Source organism: Apteryx rowi, unplaced genomic scaffold (genome assembly GCF_003343035.1).
Source record: "Apteryx rowi isolate R43461 unplaced genomic scaffold, aptRow1 scaffold_865, whole genome shotgun sequence".
Lineage (NCBI taxonomy): Eukaryota > Metazoa > Chordata > Aves > Apterygiformes > Apterygidae > Apteryx > Apteryx rowi.
The window spans coordinates 31,974-37,895 of record NW_020451166.1 but is presented as its reverse complement, the minus strand read 5'-3'; positions in this window follow the sequence as shown (position 1 = coordinate 37,895).

Here is a 5,922-nt window from a genome sequence, read left to right as displayed (position 1 = left end):
CGCACAGGCGGGCGGCGCCGCGGCCGCCGTCTCCAGGACAACCCAGCCCCGCTGGCGGCTCCGCAACGGGCCTCTCGCGAGAGCGGCCCCGTCCCGCTTTAAAGCGCGGCGGTACCACCCTCGGGAAGGGGGTTTGGGCGAGCTGTTCCTAATTGCCTCTCAGGAGATGAAAGTAGAATGGAGCTCTTTTACTTTTCTCACGGAGCTTGAAAAAATGGCTAAGTCCCATGAAATCCTGTATGCTCCGTCCTGATGGAGAGAAATTCTGTAGGAAGGGCGTTCTTCTCCCTTCACTTCCCCCCCGCAGCCATTGGGCTGTGCGGGGCGGAGGTAGCCTGGCCGGCGGGGCCGTGCCGCGGGTCTCCGGGCCGGGCCGGGCCGTGCCGCGGCTCCCGCCGGGAGGCAGCTGGGCGGCGGCAGTGGGTGTCCGCGCGTCCTGGCGGGGCTCGTCCTTCCCTCGCGGCGGTCGCAGGAAGGCGCCGCGGGGGCGGCGCCGAGTCGCCTTGAGTGCGTGTGTGCAGTCAGTGGGATAAGGGCCCGCGGAAAGGGCGCGGATACGTAACTTAAAAGCTTGGAGATCTTGCTCGGAAGCGGGGCTGTCGCTGCCCTTGTGCCCGTCCCTAGCGGGTGGCGCAGCGGGGCCGGGGCCCCCGCCTGGCGCCTCTGCCGCTGTCTGCGAGTCTGGGAAGTTCCCAGGGCTCGGGAAGGAAGGTTTCCCGTTAGAAGCGGCGTTGAGAGCTGGCAGGCAGGGTGCTGTAGGCGTGAGGTGCAACCATCCTCCTGGGGGTATAGTTCTCAGAGCTGTTGTCATTCCCTTTTCAGTAAAAAAAAAATTTTTTTTGAAGTGTTTAATCTGACAGGAGTACTATAAAGAACTCTTAAAATAATACAGTCATGCCGTAAATGGATTATCATTGTTTGTTCTGATGATGATCTGCTTGTCTGGTCTTGTGTTTACCTGTAAGCATGAGTAGTTGAATGACTGTTTTTAATAAACTCATTAAAGCTTTAATACTGTGGCTCACCGTTATTTACCTGATTATTTACTGTTAATGAGGGATTATAATAGGAGAGGGTGATTATCCAAACTTCTAATCCCACCCCAATTTTTTTTCCCACCACAAATAAATAGGATGCAAGGAGTAACTTTTGTATGGGGCCGTCTCTGCAGTTGGCACAAGTTACTCAAAATACAACTTTCTTTGATACCCATATAGGTTAAATCCATTGGCAGGAACAATTTACAATAATTTGGAAAAAAAAACCCTGCATTTTGTTCCATGTAAATTTTGTATTGTCAAATCTTTCTGCCAAAATAAGTCTTAGCTTCTTGAGGCATATGTTTGCCTTATGCAGTAGAGTTCTCTGTGAGAGTATGGCACTTCGCTGTCACATTCTTGGAATTGTTCTCCCCTTATTGGTACTTTTTTTGGTATTTAGTGCAGTAATGATATAATAGGATTTGCAATTGAAGTGTTAAAGATAAATGCAGAAAATGTTCTAGTGAGCCAAATGTATTTCAGCCTCCTGCTTGAGCACACTGAGCTCCAGGAATGTTAAAACTCTAATATTAATCCTGATATTGCTAATGCAGTACCTTAGTGGAATCTATAGAGGCTTTATGGAGTATTTCTAGTGCTGGGAGAACTGTATTATGAAGATTAATGTGTGGTGCTTTTCAGATGGTGCGTATCATAATTCAAAGCAAAAATCGAAGACTGAATGTTGACATCCACAAGTCAAATATATAAGGCCAGTAAGGACCATGAGAAAGCAGTGCAGTGGAAAATTTAGTGCAGAACTAGCTAAACTAAAATCTGTTTTTAGCTATACTAGGAATTACATTACACTATTAATTACAACATGTGTAAAGTAGCCAGGTATAACAACCCTGATATTCCTTTCTTTCTGCAATTAGAGTATATATTCTTAACGGCTGGTAAACTGACTTGCAGTCAGTTTCCATATTGTGAACTACCTGCCACCTCTAAAGAGCAGATATAGATAGTGTCTCCAGCTCTCTGTGTTTGGTAACAAACTAACATAAATCTCCTTTGAAAGTGGCCCAGTATATAGCAGTGTATTTCTTAATGCTGCTCGTCTAGACAGAATCAGCAAAGATTTTCTATGAGGCTGTCACATTTGAGAGTTAATGGTAGTCATTTAGCAAGGATATGTCAAATCAGAGTTGATCTTATGATCTGTGTGTTACATATCCTAAAAGACACAGAAAGGAAAAGAAGAGGTTCACAGGGTTCATCTCAAATCCTAAAATAAATAAGAGGGCTGATACATCAGTTTATTTTCAGCACATCATCATACAGTAAATAACAATTTATTGAAAGGTGACATGAAGGGCACAGATGTAAATGATATCTAGATAATCTGCCACTGTCTTTGAAAAGACAGTGGTGCTCACCAGCCCCATCCTTGCATCTCCCATCACAGGCATGATGGAATATTCTCTTAATATGGCTGCTCACTTTGGCCATAGCACCTTTTCTAAGGCTAAGACAAGTCATATGATAGTTTCAGTAAACTGTGAAATGTTTAAAATTTATAGCTGTTACACTAAAGTATAGCATTGTATAGTAAAACACTGAGGAGAACATGGCCTTAACTGAATTTTGCAGAACCCTTTTTTCCACAATCATAAAATGGAAAAAAAATCTGTTTTCCAGTTTTACGTGAGTTTTGAGACACTGGTTTAATGTACGGTTTTCAAGTGTTCTGAGATTTGTGGAAGCTGAATTTTACAGAAGTACTAAATCTTTTTACATCCATCTGAAATGTTTCATGTGAACTTGGTATAAAGACAAGGCTAGTACCGATAGCTTTCAAAAGCAGAAGTGGTAGATATCCAAGATCCCAACTTCATCACACAGTGCTGTGCATGTGCCCTTTCTTCAGTGTGATGCAGGATTTCTCACTTTGTTGCATACACCTTTGTTAACTCTGACCCTCGTCTCATACTGCTGTGAATGAACAGACCATGGCGTGATATATACAAAGAAGAACAAAGAAAACCCAAACCACCACCACCCTAGCACACATTCAGAGATTGGGTTCTCACAGTTCCATAACAAATATCGTAATTACCCTAATATCAAGGCATGTTCAAGACGGTACTTTCACAAGTGTGACCTCAGAAGTGTCAGTGTTAACAATTTAATCCAAAGTAAATCTACTTTTCTGAAACCAGTGAGGATAACGTTACCTTCTCCTTGCTGAAAATGTATCTGGAAAATTTTTCAAAACTGGCTATAGTTTCTCCTAAGATTTGTTTATTGGCTTTCTCATTTGTTTCAAGTTTCTTTTTCTCACCTTGCAGATTTTTTATGTCACTGTTCCTCTAGCTGTCCTTCTCACCACCCACAGTGTTCCACTTCTTTTTAATGTCCTTACCTGAATCTTTCACTCACTGTGTTCACAACTACTTCTGTACCAGCCCCTCTTCTTGGAGCTCTCTTTTTGCCTCAGTATTGCAAGCCTGTGGGAAAGAAAAGCTCTGAACGCCTGCCATTCCCATTGAAATCATCTATAGATTGCATCATGTGTAGATTGCAGCAATCCTTAGAGCATAAAGCTTCGGTACTTTTGTGGCAATGAGCCTGAGGCATTGGTACTTTTTTCTCTATGCAAGTCTTACTGTGTGCCTTGCAACTTTTCAGCACTGAACTTGGGGTGGCAGCAGAGGAAGAGAAATATGCATTATTAAAACTTATATCTTCCACTTGCATATAGCAATATGTTTGTTCTGATTATTAGCATGCTGTGTATGTGCTAACTTTTTTTTTTATACAGGACTCAATGATAAAGTGATAGCAGGGAATGTAGAGAAACTCCCTTTACCATATGAACCCCAGCTTCAAAGGCTCAAACATGGCCTTCAGGCAAAAGATCTCCAATGTATCACCTTTTCTCTTTTTGCTGGAAGTGGTATGTTATTTTCTTTTCATACATTTCTAGATTTGTTGAGGACACACTCCCCCCTACATGTGATTTCAGTCTTTGTGGAGAACACTTAAAAAAGAAAAAAAGGAATAACTAAGTAGTGAACACTTAAGAGGACGGCGTGCCTCAACATTTAGAAATCTCAAAATATCATGAAATCTTTAAACATTTCTAAAAATTAAAAATTGTGTCCCTCCATCTCTGATTTCTGAGACCTTAGGTTGAACTATCTCAACTTTATTCTACCTACAATGCCTAGAAACAGAAGAGTTGTTTTTAATGACAGTGGAGATTCCCTGAATTGCAGTTTTGGAGACAGGACTTGAGAGCAATCCACCTTGAGACCCCTGGGAGAACTGGCAATGCTGCTCTCCTGACATGTACCCCATGCAACTGAAATGACCTCAGCAGGATTGCAAGGCTTACAAAACGGAGTATGAGAGGCTTCGTTTCTAAGAAGAGGACTGAACTTTCATAAACATCCTTAAATGTTACAGAATCTCAAGTATTATTACAGGTGAAGTTGTTATTATAGTGAAGTTTGAACTAGAAAAGCAGAGAAAAGGATGTGATTTCCTTTTGTGCCTTTCTGGGAATAGGTCAGTTTTGTTCTATGATAAACTAGAGAGTTCTCTGAAATATGATGGGGATAAAAATGGGTTTAATTGGAGAAAACTCTTGTGTCTAGAGAGGGCAGAGCAAGAAAAGCACTCCAAGATGTGCTTTTCATCCTAAAAGGTTAAAACATGATGAAGACAGACAAGCTGTAGAACACAGTCACCATAGTAACAGAATTCATTTATTCATCTTTCCCTAATCTAATCAAGAAGAAACACAAATGGGGAGTGGGGGGGTTAAATACAGAGAACTTGTTCCCATTAGTACTGCTTTTATTTATAGTCCTCTGCTGAACAGCATTTTAATACACATCTGCTGTTTTTATTTCACAAATAGGCAGGCAAAACACTACCTTCATTGTCTTTATACAGATTGGAGAGCACATTATCGAGGCTTTGTTTAACGCTCAGTTGTTTGTCTTTGGTGTTCTCACCTGCAGTAGCTTTTCTTTACAACAGGCAATATTTTTAAGGTAGACTATAACAGTTCCAGTACTCAAATCAAGACAAGCACTGCTAGTTTTCATTATGTTAATTCCTCTAAATGTTAGGGGAATAAACAGACTCCTTTCTTGAAAAGGGGGTTTGTTTAAATTTTACATGTTTGTTTTAATTTTTACATGAAGTTTTTTTGAATGTAACAATATATTTGGAGAATATCTGGGAACAGTAAATAAACATTATCTTCCTACTGCCTCCCCCAACTATTAGCATAGTCTTGTTCTCCTTTTTAAAGGATTTCTTCCTTTTGTTTAGTATGAGCTCTGTTTTCTGATGAGTTCCTCTAAGCGTATTCTTCAGTGGTAAGATTTATCCTTTATATATCTTTGCACAGACCAAACTGACCCAGTGTTTCCTTTCTTCTCTTCCCACAGCTTTGCTTTGTACTTCACTTCCCCTCACCAAAATTCAGGAGAGAAGAAGCAACACCTGTGGCGGTTAAAAACAACCATCATAACAAAAAGTAAGTTTTGCTCATCTTCAGTGTGATGATAAAGGAGAAAACAAGTCTTGATAATTGAGATTTTTTTCGTATTGGCCACTGGGGAGCATTTTGCCCAGTAGAAATCATTTGAACACAAGGCAACAGACAGCACTAGTGACTCAAAGTTAACACCACCACAGATTAAGTTAAAATCAAACTTCACAAGTCAAATACTCCATATTGCATTAAGAGTCTCCTGAATTACTTTTCTCTGAAGACAGTTTTACCAGAAAGGCTGTATTATGAATTTTGCACAATTATTCTTTCTATGCACAAAGATGTGCTTTTGTGCATTTTTTTCCCACTTCCCTTAAAAATTCACATGCATAAACTGCTGAAAGAGGGACTAAAATGAAATATTCACAG